This window comes from Stegodyphus dumicola, chromosome 12 (genome assembly GCF_044657685.1).
Source record: "Stegodyphus dumicola isolate Sdum_Otavi_A_Nest chromosome 12, ASM4465768v1".
Classification (NCBI taxonomy): domain Eukaryota; kingdom Metazoa; phylum Arthropoda; class Arachnida; order Araneae; family Eresidae; genus Stegodyphus; species Stegodyphus dumicola.
The window spans coordinates 106,993,060-107,020,410 of record NC_140779.1 but is presented as its reverse complement, the minus strand read 5'-3'; the positions used below and the strand labels follow the sequence as shown (position 1 = coordinate 107,020,410).

Sequence of the window (27,351 nt, the reverse complement as noted above, 5' to 3'; positions counted from 1 at the left end):
GAAATCGCCCGCTTGACGACAAAATTGGCAATATGCCATAAACGGAGCGAGAATATTCCAGAACGCATTCTTAGCGGTTTTCCCGAGAATATTCTGAGAGGCAGGTTAAAGCTATATATAACCTACCTTGTGTACGAGGAAAAAAGTATCTTAGTTCAGATGATGACACTTGCAAATCGACGTAGCCGTTTCATGTATGTATATATATATATATATATATATATATATATATATATATACGTTCCCGTGGGCAGCGCACTTTTATACGCCTTCATTCTTTAATCAGTTTTCTGTCATTTACAAATATACGCAAAGTATAAATAAACGAATAAATTTAATTATATATTTTTTACTAAACCTCCACTAAAAAAATTACTTTGCGCTTGTGCTGAGTTAAATTACTGCGAACCCCTGAGCGGAAAGAAATTTTACTATCTACAAAGTGGACGGCAGCTATAACAAATGTGATTACCCCTGCTGTAGGCCAACATAGTATTTTAAAAACGTGATAGTGCCTAGGTGCCATTATTACATTAATAGTGTAAAATTTCATGAATTTTAATTAAATTTAAGAAAAAATTTCATGAATTGCGTCACACGTTATATTTTTGAAACCTTACTTACGAGCTTCCATATTTAATGTCAATTCAATAATAATTATTAATTTAATTCAATATTAATTCCAACAACAATTTTCCGTCATAACAATCATGCGTTTAAAAGTAATTTTTCATATTTCGGTCATGACAACCACTGCCTCAGAACTACTACTACACTGTAATCACGATTTTTTCCCCTCCCCTCACTGCTCCCTGATATGTAAAGATTTGCTTCTTTTGAAGGAAACGAAATTTTAAATTTCAGTTTGAAGATGAGATCAAATGTATTAGTATGAGCCATTATTAAATACGGAATAGTCAAACACACTTTAAAATCTGAACTTCTCACATAATAATCATTTAAATATGCAAAATTCGTTAATCTCCAGGTACTTTGGTATTATCGCTACCACTCTGGCGGAACTTGGCAATTTTTTAAAGAAAAAGAATGGCAATTTCAAATCAGAGACGGTAATTTTGTTTCAAGCGAAAAAAATTAATAATTTTAATTCAACTGTGGAAAAGGAAATGAAATAGGAAAAAAAAAAGATCTTTAAACGTCAAACCTGTAACAAGGCAAATAAAAAAAGAGAATATTCAGTCAAGCACGCTAATTCAGCAGTAATATCAAACGCAATAATAAACATCTTGACGAAAATTTGCGACAGGAAAGAAAACAAGAATTAAGAATCTTTCGACCAGAAATCCTAATCCGCGACCACACATCCCTTCTGCTGTAGCAGTCTGATATATTTCGCCATGAATTAATTACATCGTACGGATAAGAGCCATGAACGCATCATGCTGCTACTTAATAGACTTTAGGAACGCAAAACCTATTTCATTGCCGTCATCATCATTTCTACCAGAATGGCAAAAGAAAATGACCGCCCTTACTGCTTTTTATGACCAACTAGGCTTTACCTGATAAAATAAAATAGCAGAATCGCGCAAAGAAGGGTATTTCGATAGAAAGTTCTAAAACGCTAAGGATGGGAAATGACATTCACTTGCATTTATTCACAATTTAGGTATTTTTTGACATTTTTTATCAAAGGTCCTTTGTGAAGGCTTGCTGAATTTCGAATTTAATACCCACGAAAAGCCAATTTCCTACGCTCGCGTGTTCGGAAAGCAGCCACAGGATCTGATTTATGCTTTTTGAAGCGCTTTTGATCCAGACAAAAACGTTATATCTTTTATAATTTATGGAAGAGGAAGATCATCATAAGTTACCTAAAAAGAAAGTTTGAATGAAAAAGATGACATTTAAAGTAAGGAATTATATAGTTTAAAAGTTTCGTGCATAAAAGCTATCAAGAAAGGTGTTTATGGATATGCTCCCTTTATCGCAAAATTTTTTAATTTAAAGATGAGTGATAGTAGATCCATGTATTACTTCCTCACTTATCGTGTGAAGAAAATTCTTGATTACACGTTGCTGCTCTTTTAGTGCTCAGCAGGGAAAAGAAATTAACTCTCATAACATTTGGATTTATTTATTAGTAAATTAAATAGTTCGATTTATCTTTTTTATATTAATTTCAGACGAATAACGGAAGATAGCACATACACGTGATATTGCGAATTACAATAAAATACGCTTACGTACGTTCTGCATATTGTTATAAAGTTGTTAAAGGAACAAAGATAGCTAAGGACATCGTTACTAATTAATGTAACGACAGACCAAACGTTCCATCCAATTTCGGGGTTGAAGATGTTGGATTCTTGGCATTTCAGTGTTATTGTCCACATGTAACGTAAATGCGAACTAGTTTCCCTTTCAACATCCCGAATATTTTGCGGCCCGCAGAAATACATTTCAATTATGTATTTGTTGCAAAGATTTTAATTATTTGAAGTCCTAGTTTACAATATTTTCATTACCATTCAAAACTAATGAGATTTATTAAACAAACAAACCTATGAATGGAGCTAATTAATTTAATGTGATATAAATCTTAGATACAAAGGCACAGGTTTAATTATCTTCTATTCCTACCTGTCAAAAATTAAGTACGCTCAGTTACGAATTTTTGCACTAAGAATAATGGCTTTATTTGGGAATATGAGAACAGCACTTTTTTCACAGCTGAAAATTAAATAGGAAAAGAACGAACTATTTGATGAGCATCTACAATCCGTAATTAAGATTATTTCTATCAATTTCTCTCCAGTGTACGAATATTACACAAATTTTGCATTTACGTATAAAATTTATAGCTACATACAAACAAACGTGTATTTTAAATTTTATCTGAAGAAAATTTTAATAAATCGAAGAAAAAGTCTGCATTGTCATTACTTATTCTCTTCTTTTGTCCCACGTGGAAGGTTTTCTCAGAAATTTTAACTTTCATAATTTGCTCATTCAACAGCTCATTAAATTTTGTTTTGGGCAATGGAATTTCTGTTAAAAAAACATTTGAAATACGCAGAAGACTTACAAAACAACGCTTTATAAACAAAAAAAGTGTTTCTGTGTGTTATAGCTTTGAAAGATCAATTCGACTTAAGAATGTTGTTTTTCCATTTGCTTCAAAAACGGTAAATTTTTTCAAATATAACAGCGTATTTTAATGGTTCTGGAAAAGCCATTTGAACACTGCCATTCCACAATCCGAGTATTTCACAGTCTGTCCATGTTTGTCTTAGCGAGCAAACACGAATTTACGGTTTTGATACAGAAACGGCTCACAGATATGAAGCAAGATTTTCAAGACCCCTCAGAGTCGGTACAACATCAAGTAATGTTGATTGTTTTCTTCGATTACCGTAGGGCTGTTCATCGTGAATTTCTAACAGGCTAAATTGTAAATAGGAATTATTATTCAAGTATTTTGCAGCGTTAGCGTGAAGCTATTCGCAGAAGACGACCTGAATTATGAGGATATAACTCTACTTCCTATAACCAAAATGCACTGTTCACAATGCTTTTGTTGTTCTTAAATAATTTTTGGTCAAAAATTCAACAAACGCAGCTCCGTATTCACTTGGTGGGGCACAATGCGACTTTCAATATTATTATTTCAATGTTGAAATTTTCTTTTTTATGATCACCAGTTTCAATCTACTAATGCTATAAAAGGAAATCCGTTGAGCGTTCTGTAAAAATTTCAAGCAAACGACTTTAAAACGTATTTCAACAATAAAAAAAAAGGTTAGCAGTGAATAGGCACCGCTTTAGAATTCGATCTGATGCTCTAAATTTCGCAACTGGGTTAGAGAGACAGTCGCGCGTAAGTTGATATTTACGAAAAAATAACCTATTGGAAATACAGTACAGTGTAAAGCCGTCTTAACATGAGCCGAATAGACACATCCATACCTATAGAAGGTATCTTCTGCCTACGGATCATTAAAAGATAACGTCATCGATGCTCTTTTTTGCTATTTTTCCAATGTTCTTATCGAGACATGCTACCGACCTTTTGAGTGTCCAATAAAAGTGAGTTGCGCGCTCTGCACGCTTCATAGGCAGACATCAGTATCATTTTCATGCCACTTCAAACCATATTTTATTGGGTAATAATAAGTCGACTAAACCAATCACCTTCTTTCAGTGCGACGACAGAACTCCTCTAAGCATAGCTGCTTATTTGCTCGCATACAGTTAAATCTAGCATCAAGAAATAGCTTCTGTAAGAAGTAACCACATTCGCTACTCGCTGTTGCAAATGACAGCTCTCGAAATTGATATATTTTCCATGTGCTGTGACGGGGCCATTATACGATCACTGGCTCTGATTTCATAATTAGTCCTGGAGTACCTGCATCCTGAATTTCATTCATATGCTTAATTCGATAATGTCACTGACACAGCTAAGATTATTATCCAAATACATATAACGGATGGAGAAACTTATTGTTCAAAACACTGCTTGCCACCGTTTAAAAACACCTGTAAGGATGATGACAGTCTTTCAGACTAAGAATGCTCAGGACAGCTGGCGATGAAACGTGGGCAGTGTGAAAAAAGTGTTGAATAAAAATCGATAGACACACCAACCGCTACTGTATCTTGCATTAGAGATATAAGTAAAGGCTGCTACTAGTTACAGACATTTGTTTAAAATCCGTGGACTCAAAAGAAGTTGAATATGGACGACTCATAAGTTAACATGAGCATGAAATTTCGTTCAGAAACTTGTTGAATGAAAACGTTTACGAAGTTTCCAACATTTTAGATAGTAATCCATAACAATCGAAGTCAATGGCAGTTCCCCGAAACAGTTCTTTTTTTTTCCCTTGTAGTGATCTACAGGTGGATTAATTCACGATGAATCCTTTCTTTAACACACCATTGAAAACGCATACTGTTTCCATATTGCTTAATGAAGTACAAAATTTTCCCTTTACCTTAACCAATCTTTTTAATCTAATGGGACAATACTATTTATAATAAGGTGGATTCATAAGTTACTATCAAAATAATTTAAAAACTAAAAATACGTAGAATGAATAATGAATTTTCTTTTCATTCTCAATATTCTATATTCCGCTCCCTAATATTTTCCACGTATTTGGATAAAAAATAAATGATTCAAAAGTTAAATGGCAATAAAAACTATTGTACGAGATTTTCTTCACCACGAAATTATCTCAAACTAACTAGCAGATTTACAATAAATCCTTTGGGATATATTTCAAGGCGTGAACTTTCGTGCTCATTTAAAAAAAGTTACTTTTTTAAGGCAATGCAAATAAAAATATAGAAAAAAGGAAGTAATTGTATATTAATTTATTTTTAAGATTTACCGCGCAGAGTATTGCCATTTTAAATCAAGACATTTGTATGCCTCAGGCAGTAAATACTCTGTCTATAATATGCGTCCATAGTAGAGACTTTCCCAGATGAAAATATAAAATACGTTTAATTCAATTTCTATTTAAACCGGAAAAAATATGAATCAAGATAAATATATGAAAATATATGCATATGTTATTGTTGTATGAGGATTTTATACAAACGTAAAATGAAACACTAGACCTTGAAAGCAAGTTACATTAAAAAAGGCCCTTTATCTCTAAAATCAATATGTAATTAACGAAAAAATTCGCAGATGTGATCATCAATTAACTATGATACTTGACTCTAAAGCTGTAATAAATTTTGAGAAACATCAGGCTATTAGTTTTATGAATATAAATACATTGCCTACTGTTCTTTATAATCTCTAATTTTTTTCTATGAATTATACACGGTGTTTCATATTGAATGGGACAAAAAGAAAGCATGCATCTATGAACGCTGTAATTTTATTTTGATAAATAAAATTTCTAGTGAAACTATATTATCCAAGTTCCTGGAGGTTTCTAAGTGTGCTCCGCCGGGACACAGCAAATATCTATTTCACGTTATTCCAGTTCTTGCCACAGTCGTAATAGAATATCCTTTGTTAATGATTCGAGCACTGCAGTTATCCACTGCTTTAGCTGCTGTAAGTCCTGGAGGAAATGGGGGCACAAACACTTTGTTTTTTAACAAAACTCCAGAGGAAAAAATCACAAGGGGTTTTCTGGGGATGTCGGTGGAGTAACAAATATGACATATCGTTTGACACAGCACGTTCAATCAGCGATGGGGTAGACTATCGTCCAGGTACTGGTGCTCACCTTTGGGGAATAACGCTTATGTTCCATTTCTCCACGCGGTTTTCATGCCACAAAATCATAAATTATGGCGATTAACTTTGCCAGAAACGTGAAAAGTGGCTTCATCCGTAAGTCTGTTCGCGAAACTATCTACCTCCAGCTTATCTTCTATCTATCAACATCATCTAAAAGATATATGGCTGGAATTGTAGACGTATCCGTAACACACACCACACTTTACATGAGGCACATTGAGTTCAGAACTCGCACGATGCGTTGATTTCGTGGTACTTCGTAAAAACGTTTCGCAACCACTTCAGTTTTGGCTGCTGTTCGTCCTGGGCTGGTTTTCTTAAACAAGCAGATCCTGTTTTGAATATGCTTCACCCACCGTTCGATGTTGTGATGATACGGTGGTTCTTTAGCAAATTTTGTGCGAAAACGTCTTTGAACGATAACCGATGATGTATTGGTGCATTCCAAAACATAATACGCTTTCTCCGGCATGCATGGAAAAATTCTGATTAACAATGCTTCTTCTAGCAGGGATTTCGTAACCAGAAGATTTTTCGGTGTTGCCAGGTAAAGCTTGTCTAATTAATTGTAGTTTCATAATCAATTTGTTTGGACTAAATAAATCGATTACAGAATTATGCTATTCATTTTGGCCCATTTAATATCAAACACCCTGCTATAAGGTATTTTCTCCCTCCTTTCTGGATGAATTTATGGTGCAACGGTAACACATTTGGCGCGTGTTAGAGAGATCCAGGTTCGAGTCCCGGCTTAGGCATTGCTCATTTTTCATGTCTCCTGCTTCAAATTAACCTAATGACTCTATACTTTATTTAACCAATGGTCAAAATACAGAAAAGTACTGAAGTTGAAAATATTTAATCTCTTTCTTGCCCTTTTTAAAAAAAGAGAAATTTATCGAGCAATTCTTCTCCCTGTTTAACGAACAAAGCAATAAATAAATGATAAATGCAATGATAAAAATACAGAAACGTGTGAAGGTTTAAATTATTTAACATTTCCCCCCTCCTTTAAGGTATTTTTTAAATTAACCTGTTTAAAGTTTGACTCGTAATTTTAAAAAGTTACATATTTATCAAACATTCATTTCCAATATTTGAACAACAAAGCTATAAATATATGAATCTTCTATCAAAGAACATTCTTACTTTAAGGCACGTATTCTGTTATTAATAATTAAGAGCTGATGCGAAATTTCATAACTAATCAAGCGTATTAATTTCGATTATAAAATAATATTTATTGATATACTGTACATGATTCCAGGTTAATAATGCTCCTCATACTTCTATTCCAGATAAGAAAAAGCTGGCAAGCAGAACAAATAAGGTGAAAAGATTAAACTGCACCAGCAAAGTAAAACGGATGCGAAAAAGTTTCTTCTTAAAAGGCATCTGACGAGAAAAGTTCAACGAAAAGTGAAAGTTAAGAACGAGATCAAGTCCGATGCTTATTCGATTAAAGTGGGGAACTCTTAAGAAAAGAAAAAATAATAGAGAGGAGACTCGAGTTTTATCTCTTTTAGAGAACTAAGTTAAAAGGTTCCCAATAATTCATGAAAAAAGAAATTTTTGCCCTTTTTTTTGTGCTGAGAACTGCAGAAAAGGCAGAAAACTCCAAAGCAAGCAGAATGCTCCAAGCTAAGCGGTCACGACCGTTTTTCCCTAATAAGTTACCAAAAAGAACAGCCGAAACACTCCAACTACCCTCCTTCTAAGTGAGGAGATAATGGAAGTCTTCCTATCTCATGGAAAGTCAGCAGTTTAGAGGTATTGAAGAAGAATGGAGAAAGATTTTTAACATAGTGGTGGACAGAAAGAGGCAGTTAGTTATTTACAGTTTCCATACAATGGATGAGTAGTAACTCAGATTTGAGTTCATACGTAAAAAATTCAATTTACATTCAGAACTTCATATTACAACTAGGAAGTTCCAAACATTGCAATTTAATATAGACTAGGTATCTAGGAATTGCATAAATAACAAATGATTAAAACTATCTTAATTTCAAATATGTACTCAAACAGAGCATTTTAATAATTTACATTCAAACATTAGCATAGATTGAGATTAATTAGACCAATATCCAATTTGAGAAGTTAACAAGAGAAATTCTCTCATTATACGAGACTCGTGTAGGACTACAAGCTTTTTCAACTTATCAAGCCATGCGCTAAGACGCAGCGCATAGAGTGCCTTCGCTAGAATCTAATCACAGAAACTCTGAGTCCGTGTATCATCATTTCCTTAATAGTTCCTCAAACCATGACTCAATTAATTGGAATACGGGCAAGGGTCAAGCTGACACGCCCTCTCCACAATGTTTGCTTCAACCAACATGAGTGTGGAACCCGTCTGTCTAGGACAAAGATCGATTGTGAATTGCGACAATGATTCGATTCCGGGGTTCCAACGAAGGGGACGCTTAATCGATTTATCGGGGAGAAAGAATCGATACTCAACATTCCCCTTCGTAACTTTACTTGATATACGTCAGGTTATTTCCTATGCTGATGTGGCTGTTGTGCAAATATTAAACACAATCAGCAACTCAAATGCACAGTATCGGAAAGATAACACTTCTACTGTTTAATAAAAACAAATTCTTAGAATTTATTCAAGATCAATCCTTTTCCCTTCTCTTAAAAAGGTAATATTATACATTCTGTTATAAAAATAACATACATTAAAATGTAATTCTGATATGTCATGCTAAGAATCCAATTTCATTCTTGAGATTATATAAAAATTCAACTTTATGTTTAAAACATATATAGGGGAAAACATATAAGTTATAGGGAGATCCAAAAATTTCCAATTTTACATATAAAAACTGTCTTAAAGTGACTTCCTCTCGAAGACACGTAGTGGCAATATTAAATGAATAAATTTGAAGATAATGAGAATGAACGTGGCATCATTGCAAATCTTATGGCAAAATGGATTAATTTGATGATGACAGTGAAAGTGACATCTCAGATGCTCATTTTTTCAATTATCTGATGAAATATGTATATAATATTTATAGCAACCAAAGTGATGCGTTTTGCAGTAAATGATAAATGATCGCATACGATAAGACGTAACGACATCCTTCAGCAATTTTCAGAAAACATTGGCTGTCTTAATAACTTTCAAATTTCTCTCATCCCCAACAAGGATACAAGAATACCTTCTCGATAAAAAAAATATTACTTACATATTCTTGTACTATACACCGATTTTGATTTTTCTTCAGCTTGTACTTTTATCTTCGATGGTATTTCTTTACCAGTGGTCCTAAAGCTGTATTTCATTGAACATAAGTATCTGCAAATCATTATACGAGATTGAAAGTTGATTATCAACAGCCCAAAATAAGATATTAATTGCAGAATTAAGACAGATACTTGGCCAGACATTTATTTGAGACAAAGCACACATGCACCATTACACAAAAGCACCGCTACACATGGCAAAGCATCGTTACACATGGGAATAATTACGAAAATGTCCATGCAACCAGTCAGTTCGCCAGGATCTGAATCCATATCGAATGTCACCGTTCTGTAGTTTTATTCGCTCAGTAACTGGAGTTGAATTGCATTTCTATTTAGAATATTCTATTAATGCTGCCTCTGAAAACCCAGTTCCATTGCCTACAGTTGGCCGAAGGCTTCATGAGATAGGGTTGTACTATATGCCACAAGACCTGCTGTTTGCGTCTTGCCCACTTGCAGAACACAAGACAACGCGCTTAGCATGGTGCAGACAACATGCGCGTTGGACCAGACTTCAGTGGAGCGCCGTGCTTTTTACATATCAGTGAGATTCAGTTTTGACACTGATCCTTACCTGTATATGTAGAGCTCCTCGAATACGATACCATCCTTCCCTCATCAGGGAAAGTGATCATTACGGTTGTGGAGGTGCACGGCTTTCAACAGGCATTAGTTGGACGGCCGCACACCCCTGCATGTGTTTGCCAAAAGCTTCTTGACTGCTATGAGGTAAAGAGAAGAAATCTTAGAACCTTATTTTTCGACTTTTCAGGGGCGCAGTTGGGCAAACTAGTCTGCCCATTAGTTGATCCTGGGTTCCTGTTAATGAACAATACACGCTTGTCTACACAAGGCTCAGCTGGTTGACGGTTACCTAGAAAACAACGATATTCATCTCATGAATTGGCCAGCGAGATCTCCTGATCTTAAACCTAAAGAGCATGTCTGGGACGCTCTTGGGACGACAATTTCATTTCGTCATCCGTCTCCGAGGACCATCAGGGAGTTAAGAGGACTGCTGCAGGAGTGGGATCGACTGCCAAAGGGACTCCAACTGCCTTTGTCCAATATGCCATCACGCTGCGCTACTGTGAGAGGAGACCATACCTCACATTAGACTCATTTCCCATTTTATATCAGAACGTAGATTTTGGGCATCCGTGCGCTATGAGTTTTGCTGATAATCATGTGTACATGAAAAGACTTTTGCATGGTGCATCGCTTTCTTTATTATAAATGTATAATCAATCTAAATTTCATTAAAATCTGCCCATTAGTTTTTCAGAAATTCGATACAATGTACAAGTTCCCTTAATTTTGCACACGAACATACATACCTAAAAAATTTATTATGAGAGTATGAAATTCACAAGATATGCGAGACAAAGAAATGCAATTTTTTCCCAGGATGGAGCTTTCAATATTTTTTCAGGTAATATATCTTATCTTAAAGTGACTGAAGCGAATATTAAATTGTACAGTATTCATTATTATAGGCTATTACTGCTATACAGATTTTATTATTGACTATACTTGCTTGGCTATATTATTGGTGGTTTATACACCAGAATTTGTGCCAATACTTTATATCTTTTACTGTTAGTTATATTTATTCATTTGAATGCAACAAAGCACATAAGGACTACCTGCCTATGAGATGGATGTATTCGCGGAAAACTTTTTAAGGGAAGACTCACATTCATCTCAACATGGGGGAAACTACGTAAGCATTTATGCAGTCAATCCATTTGCCAGGATTCGAACCCGAGTCGATGTATTAGTTCAGCAATCTTAACCACTCAGGCATTGTAAGTCATTTCACTGTTATATCAATATTTGCGAATCTTACCAAATTTAACTGGCACTGGTGTGTGCATATGTAATGTGATTATCATTCAAATAACTTATCATCGATACTGTTATATTTTTTGCACATCTACACATTACTAAACTAATTCATGTACTTACATATATAGCTTGTCTTAAGCTTACTTAAAACTACTATTGTCATACTACTTACATATACAGCTTTTGTGATTGTTTCAATTTTGGTATTTTGGAAATCTAACAGTTTCCTCAAGCAGAAATTGCAAAAAATGATTTTATTTCTTAGGATGTTGACAGCAAAGTTAAAGTTATATATATTCCAGTGGCGGATACTAGCCGCTATAAGAGTTATATAGTCCAGGAATATTAATAATAATTTTTGTAAAACTAATAATTTGCCTTTTTGCCGCAAAAGTTTAGAGAAATTTTTCTCTTACGTGCTTCTTTCGGCTGGCCTTTGAAGAACTGAAAAACAATGGCTATAAAATAGTCGTAGACACTCACATATGTTAAGGCGTTCCGATTATCAAACGTGGTAAATTTTCTAACAATAAAATATGTGTTACAAGCTTGCGTCAGTACATGGTATTATAAATTTTCTTCCTGCACAGCTGTTTATCTCAGCGGTTTTTGAAGTTTGCGTGGGTAAACAAGAATTAATGGAATCTTCTTTTTATTTTTTTTTTTAATCTTAAGACAAGCTGACAGTTTCAAAAAATGTAATCTTGAACTCGGTATGAGTCGTTGATTTATGACCCGATATTTATATATAATAATAATTACATTTTAAAGCACAAGATAAAATTTGAATTTAATGTAAAGCTAGAATACATATTAATAAAATGCAAAATGGACATAATTCAAATTTTAATCGCAAAATATATGTATTGATTAACTAAAACTCAAAAATTTCGCCATGCCTACACTAAAAACATTTTAAAGTAAAAATCTTCTTTCCATCTCTCTTTACTCATTCAATATATCTGGAGCTTTCACATACATCCCGGGTTTTAATAGTAAAAATAGAGAAAGCCCCAAATTTCTTTTAGTTTTACAAAACTCCACCGAAGAGAATAAATTACATTATCCAATCAATACCATCAGCATAGAGAGAGGAGAATTTCATCAAGAAGCTGAAGATTAATTAGCACAAGCGGGATAGGTATGCACTATTGATTAGTCATTACTTTTACTTTTTGCTCTTACTTCACTGATCGTGCTTATGTTATTCCAGAAGCCGGGTGGTAAAAAAAGGTTTTTACAGTTTCATATAAGTGCTCGTAATCTCTACATATGAAATAGAGCAGATTTTTTTTCTTTCTTTCTAATTGAAACGACAAATACAAAGATTTTTTTTACACCCACTTATTTAAATTTAACAAAAAAAAAAAAAAAAAAAAAAAAAAAAAAAAACTTTCTTTGAACGGGTTTTATACAACAAACAAAAATTTTAATGTTTCAAAAGAATTTTGTCTTAATTTATATTATATTAAAAATAAGAGTCCATATTCTATAAGATAAATATATACATAACAAGTCATTATTTGATTTTTCTCAAAACAAAGTCCGTATCAAAGATTCAAAAGTGTTTTTACGACAGCAACGATTTCGGAGATATGCAACTTTGGTGCGGACCCGGTGATATGTACCCTATTCCCTGTAATATCAATTAATTCACAGTTTATGGTACAGAAAATACAAAGAAGACTGCAATGATATTCAGGATTAATAATTCAGTAGATTTTTTAAAGCTAATTTTCGAAAATGTGGCGCTTATAAAAATGCATTTTTTTAATTGTAAATATTCATTTCTATTTTTCTAAATAAAAAAGTTCGTTTACGTGTTTTACGTATTACGCAAACAAATCATTGAGGATGAATCAAATGCTTTCCAGTTATCAACTTAAGATGTATAAAATAATGTAAAAAATAGAATACTTTAATCTGTATAAAATAACGTAAAAAATTATTAATACCTTTGAGGTATCGACTGTACTGTCATTTTCTTCCCAGTTTTAAACATTTTTTACCATGTAAACTTGTAGTACCGCGATATTTGTAGCAAATTTTGAATTCATTACTAAATCATAAAAACTTATTGTGCTTCAATATAGAAAATAAAGAGAACTGAAACCGACTAAAGATGAACAAATTTGTTTTTAATTTACAGAATTTAATTTCCTGCATCCTCTAATTTAAAGCACAGTTAAAATATAATCCAGTTCGGTCACAAAGAGCATGAAAGCATCGAGATCGTGGCTGCAACGAGCAAGCATTTCATCAAAAACTTAAATATGTATACTCCCTCTGATATGCCATCACATAGATTATTGAGTCAAGCAAGCTACTTTTGCAGATCTAAAGTTCGAAAATCGAATTCGATTTCTATAAATTTACTTCATCGGTACGGACAAAATTCGAATATGTAATTACACAAACAGACAAATTAAGTAATATGTTATGCAAACTATCTGGTTGTCCGAAAAGTCATAACACATTTTTTCTGTGTTCATTAAAGGTCCTTTATTTATACAAAGAACAACGATCAGTCAATAGTATATTGCCCGTTTTGTTTGATAACTTTTTACTTTCTTTTAATCCTTTAACTAGGAATTTAAAAAAAAAAATTATTGGCATTTGGCGGGAAAATATTTAGCGCTAACTGGGTAACAAAATATGAACTGGTTTGACTCTACGACTAGGATACGTTCTTTTTAATCCAGCAGTAATTTTTTAACTTTTAGTGGGACATATATGTCCCGTTAGTAGTCAAAGGGTTGACGAGATTAGTAATTACTACTTCACAAAAGAACCTAGCTTTATCGGCGAATAGCTGAAGGAACAAAGTTCTGATTTACTGGAAGCTGAATAAGACCTCGTCTTAACTGAATGTTATACCGAATGTCTAAACCGAAACAAGTCTGAAGGCACAATATTAGGCTAGTATGATCAACCAAATTCCAATAATTTCTTTCGGTGATCAAACATTTGTATGGTCATATTTCCAAGTTCCTACGAACGAGCCAACAAATCAGTTCGAATGTGTGCTGTCGGCAACTGGACAGTTTAATAAATCCATCTTCCAGAGCTCATTAATCGTGTAGGAACTGCATTCCGTCCCGATAACGCGACACCACACTCAAGTTTGATCACCTGATAAAAATTATTGGAGTTTGGATGATCATACTCACCTGATCTTGTACCCTCAGACTTTCACTTGTTTCGATTCTTTTTAAAGTTTCTTTCGTGGTACAGCCTTCAGGTCAGATGAGACTATAAATCAGCCACTCGTTCAGCTTTTCGCCAATAAAGCTAGCTTCTTTCGTGAATGAGGGATTACGACACTCGTTAAAAGAAAGCAAAGAATTGTCGAACAAAACAGACAATATAATGCTGACTGATCATTATTCTTTATATAAATAAATGGCCTTTGAAGAACATATAAAAATACGTCACGACTTTTCAGGCAATCCAATACTAAGTCACTTGCCTTGAAATATATTGCTTCCTGAAGATTGTCTACAGAGATGTAACATACATTATATGCAGAAAAAGCATGAAAACATTTATATTCGAGTTCAATCGGCTTGAAATTCAATTTCAAATGAAATTGACGATGTTTCAATGTTTAGCCCACTTGATTTAAAATAGACTTGCGAAATCGAAATAAGAAGCAATTAATATGGTACACATCAAAGTACAATAATGTTACGCCCAAGTATTAATGAATAACGAAATAATTCCAACAATATCATTTATATCTGCAGATAGAATAGGCCAAATCATCATAGTTTAAATGTCATATCTATGTGTATATGCACGTGTGCAGTTATGTATAATTTTAATTTAACAATACCAATCTGAAGTCACACTGGGTTATAATGAGCACAGATTTAACGAGATACCAGATGTTAAGATCAGAAGACCATAACAATTTTAATTCATGTATATTTGTACAGAAGTCTGACTCATTACTGATTTGGTGAATAATGTTTATAATGAGGAAATTTTGTAAATCTCTTAGGGTCATTACAACTCCAAATTCGTATGTATTTTATACCTCTGAATGCGAAAATGTTTGATAAATCTTGATATTATTCATAGCTGATTCTCTTGAAATTGCATTTCCTTTCTTATCGAAATAATCATATCAAAACTTCTAAATTTTTAAAACGATTCAAAAATTCACTTGTCAATAACATTTGGATGATATGAATATGCAATCTATATCCTTTAAAGAATGGGTTCAACTCTTGACATTTCTGTCAGAATTCCAAAAGAAAAAAATTATCTCACTGGTTCTTAGTTATTTCAGAGGGAATCAAATCTCTTTATAGTCTCTCTAAACGTGATTTAGATCACAATCTGCAGGAGGGAAGTAGCTTTGCTTGGACACGGTTTGTGATTGAATAATTGGACTCAAGTGACAAATGGTGGGGTTGGAAAAGCAAAAATCCTCAAGAGGCCAGTTTGTGGGGCGCCTTTCGTGGATGCTGCCTATGCATGCTACGAAAAGCACCCACACGAGCTTGAAAAATGACAGTGCGATTTTTTTTATTTTCCTTCTTACCACAAGATTGGACGGAAATAGAGTTGAAGGCAACGATGGTGAACGCATTTCACAGATTTTGCTTCTTTTTATTTTCTTCTAACATAGCAACGAACCGCCAAGCAGTATGCCTAGATACATATAATGGTCGACATTTCTAGAGAATTATGGTGAGGTTGGCGGGAGATGATGTCACTGGGGTTTGATGTGACATTTTTTGTACTTTGTAACACTATAATAAATGAACTCCACGTGCAAACAGTAAAGAATATAACTGAAAATGCCAAGAAAAGCATGTCACAGTAAACGGATGTGTTGGAAAAAAAAAAGACAAAGAGCTTTAATATCAGATTTGTTAAATCACCAGAAAATTTTGCTTAAAGTGATTCCAAGGTAAAATAATGATGATTAACTTCTTGAAATGCCAGCATTACAAATTTGGAAATGCTATTAAGAAATGAAATTTTGACTAAAGAAAATCCTTATACTCGCTGATCTAGAAAATTAAAGTGTGTTTAAATTATTCTTTAAAAATCAGAATCAGCTGACAAAACGTTATGCCTACAATAATATTTTAATTCTTCAAAAGATCGGTAAAACAGCCATAACGCTCTTCAGATTAGAAGAAAAGTCGAGAAATATACGAATAACAAATAATTCCATTCGGCCAATCCTGAATCGAAATCACGTAAATCAGAGTGGGAATTCAAGGCATGTCGATGTGTTTTGGTTTACTTCGATTTTGAACGTGAAAATCATATTACAGATTTATATGAAGTATTTTGTACGAATTTTGAAAAAAAATGATATCAAGTTGTTTTCCGCTGTTTTATTTCTTAAATTTTGTTGATTTTGTTTTACTTTTTAAGACAATGAACATATTACTATATTTTTTTCCAAAAATATGTTAATACTTTGTAACATAATGTATTCTTCGCTGGGATAAAATGTACTTGACGTTGAAGACCGGTGAATTATCACCATATCTTTTATAGTACAACAAAGACAGGAGAAAGTCAGAAGGGGGTAAAGAATCCCTTTATTAAATCAAATAAAGTTGAACAGTCGGCAGCAACTCGCAAAAAGCCTACACTTTTGGTTTATATGAAAAGATAATGAATAACTTAAAATTGATGAAGTTAAACATAGCCGGCCGGCTTCACAGTTTAATTTTCATACAAGCTGGCTCTGACTGAAGTCGGCGTACACAAGCTTAATGGCAAAAATAACTTCACGCCGCAGATTTCTAATCACTAGAGAATCAAAGTTAGCAACCTGCCTTCAAGCAGACAGAACACGCTCTGATTACACCAACCAAAACCTTTCTTAGTTTTCCTACTTAATTTGAATATCGCGCGTGCTAGATATTTGCATTCTGGCAGGGAAATGAAATGAGAATTGAAAGGAAATGTACTTAAAATAACGTATTACAAAATTAAATGACACTCTACAACTTTAAAATTAATTTAATAATGCACTGATGGAAAGAGCTCATTCGTGGAAAATTCATTTCTGAAATCATTTCAGCCAAATCTGAAATTTTGCAAATATGAATAATAATTTCAAATCGATAGGATCATACGCTCACACACAAATTCAGATCCTAAACTGAAGATAAAACGGAGCAGTACTCAAAGAAAGTACAAGGAAAGGATGCTCGAGTATCTTCCTTTAGCAGCTGTTCCGTTTCTGCTTACACCATCATAAATAAAATGCATATCAACGAGCCCCACGTTCGTGTAACGATAGCTACCGCTTAAAATTCGCACGGGGAATGACGATTTACGCCAGCATATTATCTTCCATTCAACAGGGGCCTGTTCCGCCTCAACGTGCCATTTCCGCACAGACATTCCATTACAAAATCTGCTTATTTCACTCCCCCATCTAATTGCCTATTTTTGAATCATCATGTGGATAATGTAGAATTTTTAGCGGTGATACTAGTGACAATCTTGAATAAAAGGCAGCTTGCAGTACTTTTTAGTGACCTCACAATTAACTCATTAATTAATTACGCATCATTTTTATTCGCCCAGATTAGGTAGACTACGCATAATGAAGCGATTGGAGCGCTAAGACAGCTGCGACCATAATTTAACAGTTGCAACTGAACATTCCATATTTTATAGCATTATAAATGGCGACAAAAAAGGGGAGGAGAATACAGAATCCGTTTTCGAAGTAAAAAAAAAAAAAAAAAAAAAAAAAAAAAATGAGGCTAGCGTGAGAAAAGCGAAGAGCGTCAGTGACGAAAAATTAAGAATGGTGAAGTGTCTTTAATTCTCAACAGATACACATAATTTACCAACATTAAAACTAATATAAGTTACTAAAATTTTCGGTTCGATTATTATTAGATAAAACATTTTACTTTCACTTTTGCAATTAAATAAATACTCACCCGCATTATAATGACAATTAATATGATAGCTATTAAATTTGAAATAACGCCCTTCAAAAAGACTTATTATAAGTATTTCACTATTTTAGGTTAGAAAGAGAAAATAGCCAAATTAAAAAGAAGAAAGACTTAAGCGGTTGTCACACGTTAGAATTTTTTCATACATATAAATGGAAATGAAAATTGAAAAATATTCAATTATATATACATATAATTAAAATTGAAAGATAATGAAAATGAAAAAAACGATACGCCCTATATTCAGGAATACAGAAATAAGCTTGCAGAGTCATTACGTTTTCTTGAAGCAGGAGACGTGCAAATGTGCAGTGCCTTCGCCGGGACTTGAGCCCTGGACCTCTCGAATATGCATCGAGTACGCTTGCAATTACACCACGAAGGCAGGCGGAAAGCAGGAAGAAAATATCTCATATACACCCCCTTTTAAAGGGCGCCTTAGGATTAGGGGACCCTGTCTCCAAATACTGGTGGTGATGAATTATCGTCCACCACTTTTTAGTTCGGGCGGCACTTGTACAGTTATTAGGGTTTTTGATGCTGGAGCATAAAAAAGTTGTGAAACGTGAAGCCTATGAGGTGCACGTAATTGGAAAAGCAAAGACAAAAATCTTCAAAAATAAAACTGTATTCACGAGCAAGGTCAGAACCTGCTACCAGAATTGGGTAATTAGGTAATTAAGTAAGTGCGTATTCAGCAGGTGGGGTATTTAGAGAGTTGAATTTTTCGTTTAAGTTGTGAAGTGCGATTGGACAAGAGCTTACAGAATTACAAAATTAAAAATGACGCGATGCGGATTAGTTTTCAGATATGACGCACTTTAGATTCCAGGAAGACGTAGCCAAAGTAAAATTAGGAATAAAAAGGACCATTGTTAAAGTTAACAATTTTCTTTCATATTTTATATCATATATATTGTTACTCAATCAGGTACATATAGAAATATTTTTAGTGAAATTATATATATTTTTTTTACTAATGTAACATGAAAATCTAACGATGCGATGCTCTGCCGAAAAAATAAGAATACAGAGCCTAAGTCTACTCAACACTAAGTAAATGGCTATACCGCTAAATATGCAAGATATATCCAGGCTGGCGATGGTTTTGTCGACTAATTTTTGTGGCCAAATTTGACAAGAATCGCCAAAAATCGCCAAACTTGGCGACTATTTGGCGACATTTTGGTCTGGTCCCTATATACTGTAATGGGTATTGCAGATGAATAAAAGGAATTGATCCCTATATGCAACTATAACCGTATCCAGCCCTTAGATGTAACCGTAAATGCCTTCTAATAATTTTCAGAAATGGAATTTACTAGATATTTCTCGGCGGCCGGGTGAAATCTATGTAAGATCGAAGCTACCACCTGCTTTCAGTTGTTAGTTCAGAGCTGAATTAGGAGTATTGAGATATACGTAGCATCGCTTTGATGCCCTTTGCGTTGTGTTTAGCATTCTTAGTAGTTTGAAGTTGATTGTACTCTGTGATACTATAAAGAACTGTACTAGTATTTTTGTGGAAAGCTCCAGATAAAATAAATTTTATCAAGCTATCATCAATTCTTTGTGAATTCAATCTATTCGAACTCGTACGCATGCAGTTAATATTATATATATATATAAATGGATCTCAACTTTACTTTGTCTTGCAATATGAATGCTATAACCTAAAAGCAGCTACAACTTATTAATAGTACACAAATTCAGTGAAAGCCTTTTGCATTTCTAACTATGCGAAAAGAAGCAGTTCAATGTATTTAATGCGTATTCATTCTCCAGAGATGGGCTATGGCATTTCACCAACAAAACGCGACGGCCGCTGACACACCAAGCTATAAGTTGCACATATTGTTAGTACAGTAAATAATATCTACGCGCATTCCATACATTGAAATTTATTTCAAGCCTGTACGAATAAATGTATGCATGTATGTCTGCAGTGAATAAAATCAGTTCTTGTTTACCTTCTTCTTCCAAATTATTACGCAAATTTTTAATGCAGTAGTTAATAAAGAAAACATTCCATAAAACAATGGCTTAAAACTAGCACTAAAATTAAATTCAGCATAGTTATTAAAATAATTTTCAAACGAAATAGAACAACGGCAACACATAAGTATTATCAGAAAGAACGTGTTTTTAAATATACAGACCACATAATTAGAAATAATGAGAAATACCTAATAATTATTCTCAGCCATTTTGTTTACAGATACTAATGATGAATACAAAGAACAGAACTTTTTTGCAAAAGCAATTGACAGCTATTCAGCAAAACGCATTTTCTAAAATATTTCTTCCGAACTGTGTAATGATGAATATCATGAAGTGCAATTAGTAAGACATCAGACAGCTGAATTTCATAGTTATAAATGCATCAATCAGATTAGTTCCATTTTACTTGAATAAAATATAGGATCAAGAAATTTGTCTTCGAAAATGGCAATCCACTACAAGATCCATAACACAGGAGTATATATACTTTGAAAAATAATCACAAATTTGCAAAGAAACGTCAGATCCATGCTGAGGGATGCTATGACCTATTTCTTCGCTGATTACAGAGCTGTGTTCAAGAGAACTGCATCAAACACAGCCCACATAAAGTACAGTACCACTTGTTACGTACAAGACAGCTGCCAATTACCCAAAGAAACATCTTTTCTCAAATGCTACACTAGAACACGCAAGGAAAGTTCACAAACGAAAGAACTGTCCAATATATTGATGTTCCCTGTCGCTGCGCTAGAAAGAAGTGAACAGACAAGAAAGATCTAAAACAATTTTCTTGTAGCCTCAGATGGACATGGCCAACTCCACGCCCACACTTAATCGGGTGAAAAAATGTGGTGAAGGGAAATAAGAGGAAAATGCAAGACAGGTAATATCGATCCACACAAAATTCTCGAGTGCTATGTAACAAAAATAACAAAAAGACAATGTAGTCTGAAACAAAAATATGCATGCTATGAATAATTATTCTTACTTATATACTCAGGATGCTGTAGTACAATTAATTTAACATGAAACAAAAGTAAGCATACACGTATTTTTAGTAACTAAAAGTAATATTGGACTAAAAAAGCAGTTTCATTCAGTTCTGAAAATATGCATTTTAAAGTAGAATTTTACATAAAATTAGACTATAGTTCGGAATTTAAAATGGTATGGTTGTAGAGAAATAAAATGGTATGGTGGTAGCCTAATATTGTTATTTCGAAGCAGGGGATATGAAAAATGTGCAATGCCCTCACCGGGACTCGAACCTGGACCTTTCAAATACGTGCCGAGTGTGGTACCGTACACCACGAAGACATGCGGAAAGGAGGGAGAAACTACCTTATATGGTAATGATATCCTTTACTCAAGCTTTCCTTATTTTCATATATTTTTAGCATAGAGTTCGTAACAAAATGCTTTTGGCCAAAAAATTCCGCAAAATTTTTGCATAACTTACTTTTTTCTACCAATTATTTAATGAGTTAGGACATCTGTGAAATATAAAGTATGCTTGTTTAAGAAACAAACATTCGTTCAGTTAAATGTACGTAACGTCGTCATTTAACTGAATGACCGTAATGAACGTTGAACAGGAGTGAACTGTTCACTCCTTAAAGGTCAATTATTTTAGTCTCTGTATTATTAAAACCAGGAAGTTATGTTCTTATCCGCTTTATCCTATTTATTATGCAAAAATATCAGACTCCAATAAGTGATTTACTAGAACTAGAATGCCCTCAAATGAGAAATAAAAATAATGCTTTCCTCTTTCCGTATTATTACTCATTAAAAGTATAAAAAAAAGGAGAAAAAAAGTGTGCAACACCTTATAAGGTATTTCTCCCGCTTTTTTAGCATGCCTTCATGGTGTAGTGGTCAGCACACTCGGCGCGGTGCGTGGTTAAAGTCGCAGCGAGTGCACTGCTAATTTGTTATGTCTCCTGCTTCAAAATAACCTAATGTCTCCACAATCTTCTCATATATTATGCTACATCTAGACTAAAAATACGTGGGACGAATCATTAAGAATGTCTGACATTTTATTTACGAAAGCATACCGTAACAGCAAAATATCTTTACAAAGTTTTTTTTTTTTTTTTTTTTGTAATTTTATTTAATTGGGCAAATTGCGCGGAATGACCAATAAAACCCTTCTAGATTTTAAAATATATAGTAATTTCACATAAAAACATTCAACCGTAGAAAAAAAAAGGAAAGATTATTGAAGGAACTATGAATATGGAATGAAGAAATATAGAAAAGACCATTTGACGGAAACGATAAAGTTGCTAAATATAATGAAAAATAAACAGTAAGCAGGCATGAGATTTCCACAATACATATTGTATTAACATATTTATTAATTTTTTAACACTAAATTCTTTCATTCATCCACATATAATATTAACAGTTTAAAAATATAAAAGAATGTAGTCAACATTAGCATATCCTGTATCATCTACTTACATGCATACCACAGGGTCAGAGCACTTGAAGTACAGGTAGAACAAAAACATTACTTTCTAAAACTTTTTTCATAAACGTATAATCTAGCCGAATATTTTCTTCTTCAACACGTAAAATTCCCGGTGGAAAGAAATGGACAACAAGATTAAAACATCAAGACAACGCCTAACACAATCATCATCGCTAGTTGCTACAATCATTTTCGGCACGCAAAATTTGCCACTAATACCTGTCATTTTCGGAAGCATGTATGGATGGTTGAGCAATAGCAATGGAAGATACTTATATTCTAACAGCCTGACACAGGAGATGACAGTCATCATTTTGGCGCGAGTACGAAAGCGAAAAGGTTTTTCCCAAATATAAAATGGAAACTTTTAACAGAACGAGATGGTTTCAACGATTCATTTCAACATAAATATAAAATGCAATTAATTATCATAAGCATATTTATGAGTGAAGTACGAGTATTTAATTCAATTTTCCACGTGTAACCGACGATAATTTATTTGAAACGGAATACAGTTTTGATAAACGATTCATAAACGCTTCGGAGAGATTATTTTAAATATGTCTTAGTTCAAAATTCCATTTCCAAGAGAATATAAAACATACTTTGAACTCAAAAACCTGTATTCAATGTTTTGCTTGAGATCATTTTTAATGACAATTAATAATAAAATTTTAACAGAAATTTAATTATAATTCCAATAACTATTAGTATTATAAACTTCTCTCTAGGCATGCTTGTATTTTACTATTTTTAATTAGCTTCTATGAGATAAGAGAGCAATGATCTAGCGACATAATAAAAATAAGCAGTAATAATTAAAAAATACCGCGTTGTTAACGATAAATAAATTACAGACACTAACTAAAAGATATTCTTTCTATTGCTGTAAATGTGTCGTGTAAAAAATTTAAAACACTTTCAACAGAATCTTTGTCCTCTTATATGCGTCCTATACCAACAACAGGGTGTTTAAAAAAGAATGATACAGAGTAATTGAAAATACAGAGTAAATTGAAAGTGAAGTGAAAATTCACACTAAATTTATTTTCAAAATAATCTTATTACCTTCTTTGTAACACACTACATATATTAATAACTAATTTCTTTTTAACAGATAAAATATCATCTTTCGTATTTCCTGCATAGCTTTTATCGCCTAAATTATGAAAATCTTTTCATTTAAACTTTCGTTTCACTCGCTTGAAAAGAAGATAACCATTTAATGTTGCAATGAGCAAAAATTAAAATTCACTGAAGCACAGTCTTAGTTGCCAGTAAAGTTTTCTGAAGATGTCTGATTTGAATATCCACAGCGTTCTATTCAGTTAGCTGCGTGTGGCCCAGCAATGTAGAGAACATGTGCATTATTCATTGGATAATCATCATAAATTTACACAAGGCACGACAATTGCAGCATTTAGATAATGAAATGGCGCTCACAGCTGACCGCTTGACGGATTTTTATTTGTTGAGTTAGCTTTATCATCAGTTTATACAGCAGTAAATGAATACATTCAATATTGCATTTAGTCGAAGTTGAGCTTCTAAAAATATATGAAATATTCAATACTGTATTTTCAAGCAAACCGGCTTCTAAATATATTAATCACTTTAAACATTCTCATTTAGTGAGCATTCAAACACAATTACAGAAAACAAAATTTAAAGAGTTCCAAATTCGGAAAAAAGGCATATTATTCAGATACGAATGAATCTTACTCAAACGACAAAAATTTGGCAAAGGAAACAATTCATTCTAATTCTTTGTTTCCATTCAAGGTAAAGAATTTTTGCAAAGTACAAATACTTAAATTAAATCATTTCAGAATTTCTATAAGCATTTAAATAGCAATATGAAAAAAATCATAAACGAAGAATAATACAGTATAATAAATTCCGATAATTTTATAATGATCTTTTGGGATGTATAATTCGATTAAAATTAAAAGTCTAATCGATTAAAATACACCTGGATTTTGTGACTAGAAGCAAATAGAATAATTGATTTAAAAAGAAGTTTTAGCTTCAATTTTAATATTGAATTCTAACAAGGTCATTACTAGAAATATGGATCACTGCCCTAAGAACATGCGTATAACAATTCGAATTTTTAGTGATACTTTTATGAGCATTAACGACAGAAAGAAATAATATATTTATTATACCAGCGACAATTAAGAACAGAATTTGTAATGTAAATGACATCAGCTTCTCGCTGTTTCCAGCGTTTTGAATAACCGATTAAATCATTTCGAAAACAATTGTTGCTGTTGTTGACTAATGCTCATTTGTCTGGCCTATAGCCAGCCCAAGCTCATGAAATTCCTCGTGCCAAGCAGCGTAAGTTTAAGCCTGCCGTTGGCAGCAGCCTTGAGCACCTTACAGGTGACAGTGCGATTTAGCTCAGTTCTGCCCCTTAGTTTAAAGAAGAGCACCCCGGGAGACGGGTCCAAGGGTCTCCCACCCCTCTTCCTCTACAACTAACCACTTGAGAGGATTTTCGGCTCGCCGCATACAGTGTTCCCATGCCAAGGATACTATACATTTACAACCATTCATGCCTTCTCCGGGATTCAAACTCGGACCCTTCGGCACGCCAGTCAGCGACTCTACCCACTATACCCGTTGGCGGGTTCGAAAACAATAATGCTGTATTCATACGTGTAACTTGAAACTTTGGCAATAATTATTAGGATCGTTTTATTTATAATATATTTGTTTCTTGTAAGTTCATTAACTAACAATGGGCCTAATGATCGTTAAAGATGTTCCCAACGTCAATAAAAACGTGTACGTGAATAAAAATGGTTAGAAAGCAGACTCCTAAAATGACGGCTTTTATTATTAAATCAGTATTTTCGTGTTCAAAGAAAGAAGGTTTGGTTATAGGAAAGCATGCGAGAGATATCTGCTTAAGAGAAGGGATGCCTTCGCAGAGGACTTTTTAAGGGAAACTGGTTCGTATGTACGTTGCACATGGGGGAAATCATGAAAAGCCCACGCTGCAAGCCGATTCGCCTGAAGTCGAACCTAGGTTGACCTATCAGTCAGTATTCAGCGATTTTACCGCTAGGCCGCTGGTGAGCCCTCTTCAAAAAGTTAGAAATATGATAATATTTGTTTACACACGTATATTGTATTATATATGTGTAAACAAATATTACATATGTGTGGTAAATATAACTTATTTAGAACGTCAAATGACATCATCATGTATTATATGCGTGTAAACAATATAAATTATTTAAAATATCAAATGATAAAATAACAGTTCCTTTATCCAAACAAACAAGAATATTATTATTTATTATTATATTATACTAACTTTACTGATACCGATTATATACGCCGACTTTACATACTGGTATATACTGACTTTTCTTATTACTTTACATATTACTGACTTTTCTTTGACTTTTTACTTTAAAACTAACATTATATTAATAGCAGTAACTTCAGGACCAAAGTGTAACAATCGTTACCGAATATTAGCAACTGGACTCACAAAAATTATACTTCAAAATAACTTTCATTGCATTTACACAGATGTATTTATATTAACAGATATACACTAAAACAGTAAAATCCTCCTATTATCTCTTCAATACTAGATTACTCATTTAAGTGAAACGTAAGTATTACTCGAAGGTACATCCATTAGGAAAAAAAAAACCTCCAGTATTTTGATAAAAACAAGCTAATATATTTCACGGACAAATAACCACACAAGAAACTTTTACAGGTATACGGAATTGGTTAGCAATAAATCGAGCTGAACACTCAAATGCTATGCAAATTGCTATAATCACAATGTGTATCTCGAGCAAGAACTAGAATACTTATCATAGCATTCAATCTGACAAACGTCACGAATGGCAGTTGCAAATTTATGATATATTATTTACATTCCAAGTGCCAGTTATGGACAGAAAGACGTTTCCAAGGAGTATGGAAATAATTCTGAGTAAAGGCAAGAGCACATTACGCATAGAAAGATGTTTTCAAGGAATGTAAAAATAATCTTCATATTTGTATATGTGTATGCAGTCAGTCCTCATTAACACGAATTTCAAAGGACCAAAAAATCGAGAGTTCGTGCTGGAAAAAAAAAAAGAATTCGCGCTAAGTGGTGAACAAATTTTATTTTTGGAATATTTTTTCTACCCGTTAATATGTAGTTACGTAAGTACTACAGTGTATAATGTATGTCGTTACAGAAAACACTACAGTACTATATTAATTACTGTAAACTTCGAAAACTATACTCGCAGATAATTTTTTGGTAATAAAATTCACGTACATTGCACTGTCGCAGACGAAAAGCCTGCTAACTTCACGACCAGCTGTACTCATAGCGTCCGTAAAACTAGCGGTCAATTCGGATGTTGCGGGAAAACGTTTTGCAGTGTCCAATGGCGCATGGACGGAATGATACTGTTTACCTCACTTTTTCTTATGACATTTATTGCACCTCAGACACAGCTGCTTTGTACATCAGATTCCACTGCAGTAAACATGGCAATATCGTCATCTACACTAACCAAAAAAAAACTCTTCAAACTAACAGTTACAGT

General features: G+C 33.5%; 1 protein-coding gene across 2 annotated transcripts in view; it reads right to left on the bottom strand.

Moving 5' to 3' along the window:
* Myo81F (unconventional myosin 81F) overlaps nucleotides 1-27,351 on the bottom strand; it is a 298,353-nt gene that overhangs the window by 196,276 nt on the left and 74,726 nt on the right. The gene's annotated exons all lie outside the window — the stretch shown is intronic.